Consider the following 13869-nt stretch of genomic DNA (forward strand, 5'->3'; position numbering starts at 1 on the left):
GCACCACCGCAGCAATGATGAAACACCAACACGGCGTGCACAAGCGTAAATAAATTAAACGACAGCGAGTGCCTGATGATAGTGATGACAGCGACGGCGACATTCAGTTCTCATTACGGTGGCTGGCTCATGGCTGTAGCATGCGCACCTGTGTTGTCTCGTTTTATCGAAAGCCGAAATTCATTTCGTTTGCGAGGAAAAACACGCGACGAAATTGCGTTAATGTATAATCCAAAAATATTTTGTAGTGTCACGATGTGTAACGATATCTACATCAATATCTACAAAGTGCTACAAAGCTAAAATTTTCGAGCTGACTCTTTGATGAGAACTATGATATATACACTGGGTTCGTTCGAAAATAGCTTTAACTGGTGTTGGGAGAAAAGGTCCTCACACACACTTTTGCATAACGTATAAAGGCCATCACACAATTAGCGTTTTCTACTGGGAAAACTGGTGCAGTATCAACGCTGCGGTACATTTCGATGAAAACTCCACTAGCGCAATAATAGTGCAGGGGCTCGATTCTTGAATTCATTCGCAAGAAAACGTATGCGCAAATACCCGCTCTAACAGAAAAGTTGCAAGTTTATTGGTTAAAAGTCATACGATAGCCAATAAATTTTCAACTTTTCTGTAAGAACAGAATTTGCGAATACGTTCTCTTGCAAATGAATTCAAGAATCGAGCCCCAGATCTACAATAGGTGTAGTAAGCCTTAAGCCATAAGGAATTAACCAATTATATTTGTTTATTTTTCTCACATTCAATTATAATTGGTCAATTTCTTATGGCATAAGGCTTACTACACCTATTATAGATCCGGGCTAAGGGTGGTATTCATAGTCGAATCTTATTTCAAGATTGTCTCAAGATGCTTTGTGATTGGCTGATGGCATCTTAAAACTGTACTTAAGATGATCTTAAATATAAGAATCGACTATGAATACCGGCCTAAGTTATCTTTTCGTCAAAGCCAAAAGACGTCAGTAAGACCGGTATTCATAGTCGAATCTCATATTTAAGATCATCTTAAGTACAGTCTTAAGATGCCATCAGCCAATCACAAAGCCGTATTAGCATCTTAAGACATTGCTTGAGACGATCTTTAAATAAGATTCGACTATGAATACCAGCCTTTGTTATCTATTTTTTGTTGTTTTCGGCAAAGTAAAAAAAAAACGATAAAAATGTCTTTTTGACCAATCTAAAATAGTTATTATTTTATATTATTATTTTAAATTTATATTTGAAAATAAAATTATTCAAAAAATTACAAGAATATTCGTGCATGTGCTTACAAAATAAGTAGAATTTACTTGTATCGACCGAGTACTTTGTGCCTGACGATCTGAGGAGAAAGCAAAGGTTTGTTTTTTATTCCTGCACTGCTGTACTGGTGCAATAAGTTAGAATAAGACAAATATATTTTTTCTCATTCTAACTTATTGCACTAGTGCAGCAGTGCAGGAATAAAAAACAAACCTCATGTGTAGCGAAAATATTAATTTTATTTATGGGATCTATGGTGTAATCTAGTGGAGTTAAGCCTTGTCCTAGTGCGTGGTTAATTGAAATCTTTCAGATGCGCGAGTGTTTACGGACATATTTAAAGCCGAACAAATTTTTAAACGTACTTTTTGGTAATTAGTAATGGCATAAATTACTCCGGAGTTTGCATCGCTGTGTGTTTGCTCACTCTACCAAGGGGAACATAACCTCCAAATGACAGGTACGTCTTTTTCTGAATACGCTAATCTACTTTGTTTACTTTCTTAATATTGGATCAAGCCTTCTTATCCATTTTTATAATTGATTGTCAATCAAGTCGATCATGTCCATAATCTTGTTTTACAGTTTGCTCAATGTGCTGGACTATATAAACAATTTATTTCCCATGGAGCAGTCACTGTCAAACATCGAGGTGGTGAATAATCTAGAAAATGACACACTATTGATAGGGAGATACTGGCAGTTATGCGTGATCAGACAAACGTGGGTCAGGATGATAGGACAGTTTTGGAAGATGCATACAAGATAAGGCAATTGTTTGTTGTTCCATATAAAAGACATACAGAATAAGGTGGAGCAGTCCGAGTGATAAGAGGCCAAAATCCATAAACCCAGAGAGGATAATGTTGGCAACGCTTCATGAATTATGGGTTAGAAAAGCAAAAGTAGTACCCAGTACTCTGAAGGTGAATAGTGCGCATCTCTTTATATAATTAACTTAAGTTTAGCACGCATTACATAAAATTAATGTCTAATTTACAATCGTATAATGAGATCAATACAATTGTAGAAAATATAAACGTATTAATAATGTTCATATGGCATCAAGTAATTTTAAAGTAACAGCGAGATAAATTTAATCTAATTGCATTTTAGGAGAGGAAAGTCACTGTTATCAGAGAGCAATCTGCGTGCATGTCTATTTGTTACCTTTGTGTTAATACTCTGAAACCAAAGAAATCCACAGTAGATTTTATAATTTTAAGACAATGTCTAAATAATATAGTGTCTATATATTTTTAATATGCGTACTTTAGATTATCTACTCCTTCCAGCTGAAATGGCAATAACAGATCAGAAGATGGAGATGCAAAGATAGACGAGACAGAAGAAGTAGGATCAGGAAATGAAGAACCAGTGGAACCAGAAGAGGAACCTGAAGGTAATAAAGTGTCTAAGATGCAAGAAAGTTTTATGCGTACAAATGCAACTTAAATAATCTTTTCTTGTAATACTTTTTATAAATTATTTGATAATTTTCTATACCCAGTGAACACAGTAATATAGCAGCAGTGTAACAGCAATGTAACCGAATATAACAGGTTACGTTACTCTGAAATTACACGTAACTTACATGTAAGTTACAATTTCCGACTCAGCAATATTACATGTTATCTAACCGTTACACAACAGTTACAAAGAAAAATGAAATAAAATAAAAATTTTATTTTTTTAAAATTATTTTTATCAACAGCACATACTACATTTAGAATAAATTTTTATTAATTAATTAAATTTAAATTATGTTATTATTTTTTTATTCTTACTTGCCGCTGCTAGGTTTGAACCCGGGACCTTAGGATGACGAACCTTGTACTCTACCTGCTACACCAATTTGACTCATCGATATGGGTACTTGTTATTGTCTACATAAACCTATATGTTATAATTGACGCAACTATATTATTTTTTATAAAAGCAATTAATTTTGCAAAACATATTAAAAATAAATAGCATTAATTTATTTACTTATTAATTTCATTGTTAAATTTATCTTTTTCCATAACCTTAATAATTTGATGAATTGCGATCTATTTAGCACTAATCTTTGAAGCGTTCAAATGATTAATTAGATGGTTAACTATTATATAGATCGTAATTCTAAGAAAAAATTGAATAGTATACATTTATTATTCTGTTTTTGTTCAGCACATGATGAATTTCGATTTTGTGCATTTTTTGTTTGCAGTAATTGTAGACAAACCGTTATTTTTGAAAACATTATCTTTATAATAAATTTTTTTATTATTAAATAGATCTGTCATTCAGGATGTTATAATGTCTGATTTCTGAGTCAACTACGACGCATCGTTCCGTAATAACATTGATACGAACGTGTTATGTTACGATTATACAATTTTTGTTGAATAACTGTAACGCCAAAACGATGTATAACAGCTAGATCACTTGCGTATAACAAATATTACGTAACAGGTTATTTCCATGTCATATAGCACCTACATATCACAAGAATAACAATGTTAAATTACATGTAACTTCCATGTTATATTGCCGCTATAAAATGTGTTTACTGGGTAATCATCTTATTAATTCTTTCAAAGTTTATTTCTATATAAACCATTAATTGATCTTGCAGAAGTGGTTTCGGACCAGGAGTAGCAAATAGCCCATACAATCCGTAGACACCTTCAGAAATGGATGTTGGTTCTGGTATCATAGGTAGCTTAGATTGACATACGACAAATATTGAAGTATGTATTCTCATGACAAGCAACGTGAAACATGATGACAATAAGCAGTCAACCCAGGAATTTCAGTAAGTAATTGTGTGTCGATTCTAATTTAGTGTGATTTAGTTAAGATATTGCAATTTATATATGCGATATTTTATATGCATCTTTTTTATTTCATTTTTTTAAAGAATGATACATATTTTTTTGTTAGGTTGGTATGTGTACTGTTTATCTACCTATCGAAGTTTGAACTATAAGCCTAATATGTGATCAACTGGAGCTTGTGATACTGTGACGATGGAATTAAAGTGATTCTAAGTGAAGACCGTGAAGCTGTCGGCACCTTACTTTCGATCATTTGCATATGCTGGAAGGAGTAGATAATCTAAAGTACACATATTAAAATTATAAAATCTACTGTGGATTTCTTTGGTTTCAGAGTATTAACACAAAGATAACAATGGAGAAATTATTTTACCATTGCAAGGAGTGATGCAGATGATGCAACATTTTAACAGCTACTTGGACATATCACAAGTGAGGCAATTATCTGATCAAGTAAGGACGCAAAATGTATTTTTAATTCGTACCCTACAAACATTTTATGCCAGATTAATTTTCATAAAAATTTCAAAAGTAATTTACAAGGGAACCTCGCGAACCCGAAAATTCTGATTTTAATGAAACTTGGCATAAATGTAGAAGGGGTAAATACATGGATTTAGAAATTAAAAGTTGGTGCTTATAAACGGTTTAAAGGGTTGAAACCACCCTTAAAAAATGTTGAGTTTTTGTCTTCTCGATATATCTCGTAAACTAAACAAAGTATTAAAAAATGTTTCATACAAAAGTTTTACAGTATAAATACCTCTATTTAACTATGCTATTTATTTTTTCAAAAAAAATTTTTTTTAAAAACTTTTTCTTTGAAAAAAAAATTTTTTTGAAAAAAATAAATAGCATAGTTAAATAGAGGTATTTATGCCGTAAAACTTTTGTATGAAACATTTTTTTATATTTTGTTTAGTTTACGATGAGATATATCGAGAAAATGCAAAAATGTCTCAACTTTGAAGTGTGGTTTCACCCCTTCAAACCGTTTTTGAACCAAAATAAAACATTTCTAAATTAATATATTTATTCCCTCTACATTTATGCCAAGTTTCATTAAAATTAGAAAATTTTTTATTTGGGTTTATAAACGGTTTAAAGGAGTGAAATTACCTTTTAAGGGTTGAGATTTTTTTACCTTTTCTCGCTACATCTCGTAAACTAAACAAAATATAAAAAAATGTTTTATACAAAAGTTTTACAGCCTAAATACCTTCATTTAACTACACTGTTCATTTTTCAAAAAAAATTTTTTTTTATTAAAATAAATTTTCAATAAAATTGACTTTTATGTATATAGCATTTATAAAATAATTATACTATCTTATACTACGTTCTATTTATATCATCTATGTGTATATTATGTATGTTATATATTATCTATGTTATAATACTATACATTTATATTATCTGCATCCCTATATGTATTAGTTTTCATCTAACAGTTGCGCAATATTAGAGTAGTCACGTTGCTTTCACACAGTTCATTCTGCCTACGTCACATATTTCACATTCAATAAAGTGGAAGAATTTTTAGAAAATGATAATGTTGATTATGAACCTGATAATAAATATAATTGTGAACCAGAAGACAAAATTTTAAATAGTAGCTATAAAAGGAAAGCCGTCGAATGTTGGAGAAGTGATAAAAGGCCGACACTCTCTTTTAGGAGTGCAACGTCGCTTTAGAAAGGTGAAGTCCCTACCACAATTATCATAAAAAAAAATATTCTTCATCATTTGTTACATATTCTATGTCAGGTAAATCTACTTCCCAATAATTTTAAAATTTTAAAGCAGTATCAGTGTGTACATCAAATGATAAATCACTGTTATAATATTATTTGTTATAATATTCTCTATCACATCACGTAATTGTATTTCTTTTTCATTTATAGGTGGAATATGTATAATTTGAAATAAAATAATTAACATATTAAGAACATTCGCAACATTTATGTGTAACATTAGGCTTCGCTTAATTAAAAACAATCTAACAAGAAAAATCAAGCACATGTTAGATGTGATACTGATGTACTGATCAAACACACGTTAGACTTGACACTAATGTGAAAATGAAACGTAACACCATTAATAAAGATACCAAACTTTTATTAATACGTGATTTCATATATGATACATACCGTGACATGACGAATATAAAACTTGAATGTGAAATATGTGACGTAGAGAGAATGAACATTGTGTGAAAGCAACGTGACTACTAATATTGCGCAACTGTTAGATAAAAACTAATACATACAAGGATGCAGATAATATAAATGTATAGTATTGTAACGTGCGCGCCGCGGAAATGAAAGACACTTTTGAACTTAAAAACCAAGCAGCTTTATTAACGCGTCCGACAAGGCTCGAGAGCGAGATTAGACTCGTTGACAAACGTTGCCAAGAGCATGACAATTGACAACGCTCTTGGTAAAATCAATATATCGATCGGCTTCGGAACAACTGAGTCGCAGTCGCGGAGTATACCGGGCGACGCTCGTAACACTGCTCCCCCTCTTCAAGATTGTCGTCCCGACAATCCGGGGAGCAGTTTTCCTGTTACTCCAAGAAGGCCCCTTCGGCTTCCAGGACGATTTCCCTGTCCTTAATCGGACCACGTCCAACCGAGACGACCCTCTCAGCAAGGGCTTCTCCGGGCACTCTTCCTCGCAGAGCTAGCCAGACTCCCACGCCGAATTTTTCTGCGCCGGCTCCCTTTTCCGTCCCCGTGCTCCTCTCCTACCATGAAGCTTCCTCTTCGCCCGATCTTGTGCGCTTCTCGTTTCTTTTTTCGGGATCAGGGGGGGAATTTACTTCCACGGACCCAACGCTCTAAGAGCTCCCTGCCCCCTGCCTCGGCATTTGCCCAATGTCCCACGGAAAAACCGTGGTCAAAAAACCGTGGGCGAGGCAGTCTTCTTAATAAAACTTTCCTCCTCATCTCGAGAAGAAGCCTTTATGCGTCCGCACCTCTCGGCAAAATTACTGAAAATAAAACAAAACAAGCAGAACAAGAACACACACAAAAAACGGAAAGAACTTTTTTTTTCCTTCTTTAAGCAAAAACGATAGTTGCGTCCCAACGTACTCAATCAAAAGAAAACAATCCCTTGACATTCGGGCTCGGATTCACGTCCCCAAATTCAATTCGCCCTTCCCAGGCGACGAACATTCCGCGCGGAAACGCCTCACTCGATCCACATTCCCTCTTACAACATGGCGCCAGAGCCATCGCTTCCGCGGTCTCATCCCAACCGATTCTAGATCGTACGGCGCCCGTTCTCCGCCCGCGTTTACACTGGCGCATGGAAAATTTACCGACGCGCTTGACGGAGCCCCGTCCGCGGAAATATTATAGGAACAACTTAGCTGGTTTGAATTCCTTTTCATGTCCCTCCGCGGGCACCGCTACCACTGGCCGAGAACGAGTCCTTCCGGCATCGAAGCAGTCCCCTCTCCTCTCGCCGCTCATCTCTCAATTACTGCAACTCCCGCAGCTTCGCGCGAAGCGAATCGACCTCCATCGTCGCACCCGCCGAGACTGAATCTTCCTCGAGGAATGTGTGGTTGACACCTCTCTCTCGCACTTTCATTCCGCGCACTTTCTGACTCTTAAACTCGCGCGCGCTTCACAGGATCCGATGAACGGATCCCGGACGAGCCCCCAAAAATGTAACGTGCGCGCCGCGGAAATGAAAGACACTTTTGAACTTAAAAACCAAGCAGCTTTATTAACGCGTCCGACAAGGCTCGAGAGCGAGATTAGACTCGTTGTTGACAAACGTTGCCAAGAGCATGACAATTGACAACGCTCTTGGTAAAATCAATATATCGATCGGCTTCGGAACAGCTGAGTCGCAGTCGCGGAGTATACCGGGCGACGCTCGTAACAGTATTATAACATAGATAATATATAACATATATAATATACACATAGATGATATAAATAAAACGTAGTATAAGATAGTATAATTACTTTATAAATGCTATATACATAAAAGTCAATTTTATTAAAAATTTATCTTAATTTAAAAAAAATTTTTTTTTCGAAAAATAAACAGTGTAGTTAAATAGAGGTATTTATGCTGTAAAACTTTTGTAGAAAACATTTTTTTATATTTTGTTTAGTTTACGAGATATATCGAGAAAAGGTAAAAATATCTCAACCTTTGAAGGGTAGTTTCACTCCTTCAAACCGTTTATAAAACCAAACAGAAAATTTTCTGATTTTAATGAAACTTGGCATAAATGTAGAAGGAGTAAATACTATTAATTTAAAAATGTTTTATTTTGGTTCAAAAACGGCTTGAAGGGGTGAAAGCACGCTTCAAAGTTGAGACATTTTTGCATTTTCTCGATATATCTCGTAAACTAAATAAAATATTAAAAAATGTTTCATACAAAAGTTTTACGGCATGAATACCTCTATTCAACTATCATATTTATTTTTTCCCCCAAAAATTTTTTTTTAAGAAAAAAAAATTGTTTTTGGAAAAAAAATTTTTTTTTTTAATAAATAACATAATTAAATAGAGGTATTTATACTTTAAAACTTTTGTATGAAATTTAATTAACATTTTTTAATATTTTGTTTAGTTTACGAGATATATCGAGAAAAGGCATAAACTCAAAATTTTTGAAGGGTGGTTTTAACCCTTTAAACCGTTTATAAGCACCAACTTTTAATTTTTAAACTCATGTATTAACCCCCTCTACATTTATGCTAAGTTTCATTAAAATTAGAGTTTTCGGGTTCGCGAGGTTCCCTTGTTAGTAACACTACTTTTTTCCAAAATAAAGATAGTGATTGTGGCACAGTGAGTTGTGTGGGGAGCATCCCAGATGCGCACAGTAATAAACGGACACAGCAGGCTGAGTGAAACGGACACAGACCAAATGCCCACGGACCAAATGCACATGGACACATTAACCAACAAACTTACCACAGGGTTGCGACTTTTCGGGCACCTCTACCGACGGGGTGGGTGCGGGAGGGGGGCCAAGCCCCCCTTGCACCGCCCCCCCGTGTGTGTGTGTGTGTGTGTCAAAGCATTTTTTGCACCACATAGGTTTGCGACTGTGCGCATTTGGTCCGTGCGCATTTGATCCGTGCGCATTTGGTCTGTGTCCGTTTCACTCAGCCTGCTGTGTCCGTTTATTACTGTGCGCATCTGAGACAAACTTATTGTGTGTCCACTCTCTGATTACGCGGTTTTGAATCCAAGTCTCCTGCACAGAGAGCAGACACATAACTTATTGCGCCACAGTCGTTTATATGAATAAAGTGCTTTTTTCACATTATATTGTAAGAACTAATAATTAATAGAATTAATCCTTTGATTAAGTATTTTATTTTTGTTTGAACAAAAGGTTTGTCAGATTCAGGATGAGTTGACTCAGCAGATTGCAGAGGATTTCAAATAGGCCTTTTCGGGTCAAAATCTAAAGCACTTTAATCAGTTAATGGAAGGATGTTTAGTATTATCAGAATTGCATCCTAAAGTAAAGTATGTACATCATAGAAATATTTGTAGATTTAGTATAAGCAATAACAAACATACGATAATGTTTGAAGCATTTTTTTTTTATTGGAAAGATCTGCTTATTTGGTTTGTGAATATCCAATTACAAGAATACGCACATTTATTTGACGAGAATCAGAATTTTGCCTAGTTGGATAAATCGAAGATATACATGGATTTTAAAGAACATCTGCTCGATTTTAAGACAAAGTTTGGTGCAATCTTTCCCCAAGGTTAGGAGATTTCTGAGCGAATAGCTATACAATTCTGCCATATCACGTGTGAAGATCTTATTAAGTTAACGAACAAGAGACGCAATGAGATACACATTAAATTATTGTTCTACTTCTATTTCAACTACGTTTGTATTTATATAAAAATTTATTACATATACTGTATTGTATTATAATTATTATATAATTGATGTAAAAATAAATATTAATTATTATATTTAATGTATGCCATTCCAGATAGCACAAAGAGTTTGAAAAGAATTCAATTGTATGTCACCAATTATGAATTCTTTGTGAGATGCAAAAAGAATTATTTTTATAAAAATAATTCTTTTTGCATCTCAAAAAGAATTCATAATTGATGACATACAATTGAGTTCTTTTTGAACTCTCTGTGCTACCTAGGATGTTTATTAAAATTTTTTTTTGTGCGAGGTGGGAATGCATTTACGCATACCCCCGCCGCCGATAACTCACGGGCGGAGGTTATGTGGGACTCACAGGTTTGCGATCGGGAAGGCTAACTCTTCCCGATCGCGTGCAATACTTGTACTACCCACTAAACCCACCTCGGATGGCCTTGTCGGCGTAATATGGGGGACCCATCGGGGATCGCTTCCAGCATAACTGCCGGTGGGCCCCCCCGCGCCAGCGCGCCACAGACGCGCGCGTCTCGTCGGGCGGGTGGGACGGTCTAGTACCCCGCCCAGCCGACTGGTCCCTCTATCTCTGGACCGCGCCATCAACAGCTGGGGGTGGCGGAGGAAGGCCGTCGCTTCGGGCCTCCTCCGGCCGCCACCACTTCTTCTCTCTCCTCTTATCCGCGGCGTGCGGAGGGGGAAAAGAGGCGGGGGATGGGTCTTCGGTCCCCCGCGACTCTCGCGCTGGAAGAGGTCGAGGGTGGGGGCGAACGTCGCCCCGGGCTGCCTCGACCCTCCCAGCAACCCGCAGTATATCTGTGAGGGGTGGGGAGACTCCACGTCCAGTAATCGTGTCGGGCCCCCTCCAGCGGGGGTGTGTGTCGCATTGGTGGTCCAGGGGGGAGGGAGGGCCGTAGCTGTCGGCTCGCCCCCCTGGTCCCCCTGGACCATTTACCCCATCCGCGCGCCGGCCTCGCGCTTAACCGGAGGCCGAGGCCGACGTGTCTCACTCTTCCCCCGCTCTCGTCGTCCGGGGGGCAGTCCGCCGGAGGCCCGAGCGGGGCCATCGTGGCGGGGGCATTAGCGCCCGGTCGCGGTCCCCATCAGCCAATACCGGCGGGCGCGCCGCCGGCGGCGAAAGGATGGCGCGTCCCTTGCGCCGGCGTCTCCTATATCCGGTGGGGGGGATTCGCGAGGACCCCCCTCTCCCCTCCTCAATCTCTCGGCCTCCTCCTTCCGCGAGATTACTGTCTCGCAAAAGGAGAAGGTCGCCTCCCACGTGGACTCGTCCCTCAGCATCGCCTCGACCAGCGTGCCGAGGGACAGGTCCTCGCCGGGCCTCAATTTGGCCCTCAGGACATCGCGCTCCCTATCCCACGCCGGGCACGTGGCCAACGTGTGGAGCGCGGTGTCCACCTCCTCCTTATTCTCGCAATGCCAGCAGCGAGCCATGTCCTCCTTCCGGATTTGGCACAGGAAATCACCGAAATAACCGTGTCCGGTGAACATCTGTGCCATCCGAAAGGACACCCTGCCCCAGCCCCGGTCCAGCCATTCCGCTAGCACCGGGGCCAGGGCCCCGACGGTCCACTGGCCGGCGCACCTCGGGTCCTCGAGACGCGCGCGCCACTCCTCGACCAGCGACCGCCGGGCCTGAAGCCTCAGCAGACGACGGGCCCCGTTCGTCAAGACGCAGCCCGCCTCCCGGATTCGTCGCGTCTCCGCGTAAACGCGGGCCTGCGCCCTCGCGACGAGATCCAGGGGGAGCATGCCCGACAGGGCCGTTGCCGCCGCGTTGGAGGTTGTACGGTACGCCCTCGCAGCCCTGATGGCCATGTGCCGCTGCACAGAGTGCAGCAGCGACACGCTTCTTCGATTCTTTTTGGCCATCAGGGCACCGACCCAGACTGGCGCACCGTACAGTGCCATTGCTTGCACTACCCCCCGTACAGGCGGCGCACTCCCGCTCCGGGGCCCCCGACGTTGGGGAGCAGGCGACCCAGCGCGGTCGCCGCCCTCTCCAAACGCGGGGCCAGCCGGCGGAAGTGCTCGCCGAAGCTCCAGGTGCCGTCCAGGATCAGGCCCAGGTACTTTACGTAGGACCTGATCCGGACGGGGGTGTAGCCAACGAGGATCCAGGGCCTTTCCGTCGGCGGGGGACCACCCCTGACGGAAGCCCCGTAAAAGTACAGAGCCTCCGTCTTTCGCCGCGCCACTTCGAGGCCCAGGCCCTTGATAGCGCGCACGGCTCGCCGCACGGCCTGCTCCGGCGTCCTTCTAGCATCCCCCCAGTGTGACCCCCCGGCCACCACAATGGTGTCGTCGGCGTAACAGACGACACCGCAGCCGGGTGGGAGAGCAGTTTGCGGGACCGCATCGTATCCGAGGTTCCACAGCGGAGCCCCAACACGGACCCCTGCGGGACACCCCGGCACACGGCCCTCCTCACCAGGACCCCAGGATCCCGATAGGCCAATTTCCTGCCGCAGAGATAGTCCGCTACGACCTCGCGCAGATACGCAGGCACCTCGTGTCGTACGAGCGCCCCGCGTATCCGGTCGTAGGGCAGGGTATTGAAGGCGTTGCTAATATTCAGCGCAACGCCCATAGCCACTCCGACCCGCTCCACCGTCTCTCCCGCGAGGGCACGGACGCGTAGGATCGCGTCTACCGTCGATTTACCCTCGCGGAAGCCGAACTGCTCTCGATGGAGCTGCGGACCATCCCCGTTAAGATGTTGGTTGACGCGGCCGGCAACCATACGCTCGAACAATTTGCCAGCCTCGTCAAGCAGGCATATTGGCCTATACGCGGAGGGCGTCCCGTCCTCCTTGCCCTCTTTGGGAAGGAGCACCAATTTGGCCTTCTTCCAGACTGGGGGGAAGCAGCTGACCCGCAGACACGCAGAGTACAGCCGCGCCACCCGGCGACCCCACCCGGACCGAATGGCCAGGGCCAAGACCCGTCCGGGGACCCCGTCCGGGCCGGGCGCCTTACGACCGGCGTCTATTTTTCTCACTGCCCGAAGGAGTTCCCCGGCGTCGACGTTTTCAACCTCCCGACCGTCGTCCCCGACGTCGCGCGCGCGATCTTCGGGGCGCGGCGGGAGGGAGCCGGTCGACGGGGCGTCCTTTCCCTATCCGGGAAAAGCGAGCCCACCACCCAGTTGACAAATTCCGGCTCTAGGGTCTCCGTCAACGGGGGAAGCCCGCGGCCTGAGCTTTCTCATGGCCGCTCTGTATAGGCGTCCCCACGGATCCGCCTCGAGGGAGGCCAATAGCTCCTCCCATGCCCTGGCTTTCGCCGTCCGGATGGCCACCCCAAGGGCGGCGCAGGCGCAGCGATACTCCGCCTGCGCGACGGCCTCTCCCAAGATTGCTTCGGATCCGCGACAGCGGTAGACCCGTTGCAACGCGCGGCGCGCAGCGACTGCGGCCGTCTGCAGCTGGGCTATCTTCCGGCACCACTAGTACGCCGCTTGACGGCACCCGCGGCCAGCGGGAGGCTCCAGCGCGCGAGGCATCGCGCAGTCACATACCCGCTGGAGATCCTCCCGCAGGGTGTCTTCCCGTCTACCCATTTGTGAGTAAGGGGACTCGGGGGGGCCTGATCGTATCTCCCGTCCTCGTCCCCGTCGGTCCACTCGGAGGCAGCGATTGCGGCCGCTAGGGCGTCCGCGTCGAGCCAGGAGAACGCCCACCTCGGAAAGCCCCGATCCCTCACCTGAGCGGGGAGGGCGGGACCACGTCGCCGCTGTCCCGCAAAGTCGTGGCCGGCCCGGGAGGAGACGACCGGGAGACTCATCTCAATATAGAGATGGTCGGAGAGAGTCTCCACCTCGGCCATTACCCTCCAGCCCGTCATTCTC

At 42.8% G+C, this 13869-nt stretch overlaps 1 long non-coding RNA gene across 10 annotated transcripts; it reads left to right on the forward strand.

Annotated features, from left to right (window-relative positions):
- The first annotated feature begins 350 nt into the window (after window positions 1-350).
- LOC105831890 lies at window positions 351-10078 on the forward strand. 10 transcript variants are annotated; one of them, XR_004964873.1, is made up of 8 exons: window positions 351-459; window positions 1589-1735; window positions 1861-2201; window positions 2553-2677; window positions 3893-4072; window positions 4201-4547; window positions 9477-9613; window positions 9703-10078. It is a non-coding gene; the product is annotated as an uncharacterized LOC105831890 (long non-coding RNA). The 10 variants fall into 10 exon arrangements; XR_004964870.1 differs by having other exon boundaries at window positions 366-478; XR_004964869.1 differs by lacking the exon at window positions 351-459 and adding an exon at window positions 1238-1371.
- The last annotated feature ends 3791 nt before the right edge of the window (window positions 10079-13869 follow it).

The sequence above is a fragment of the Monomorium pharaonis genome, chromosome 10 (assembly GCF_013373865.1).
Source record: "Monomorium pharaonis isolate MP-MQ-018 chromosome 10, ASM1337386v2, whole genome shotgun sequence".
NCBI classification, from domain to species: domain Eukaryota; kingdom Metazoa; phylum Arthropoda; class Insecta; order Hymenoptera; family Formicidae; genus Monomorium; species Monomorium pharaonis.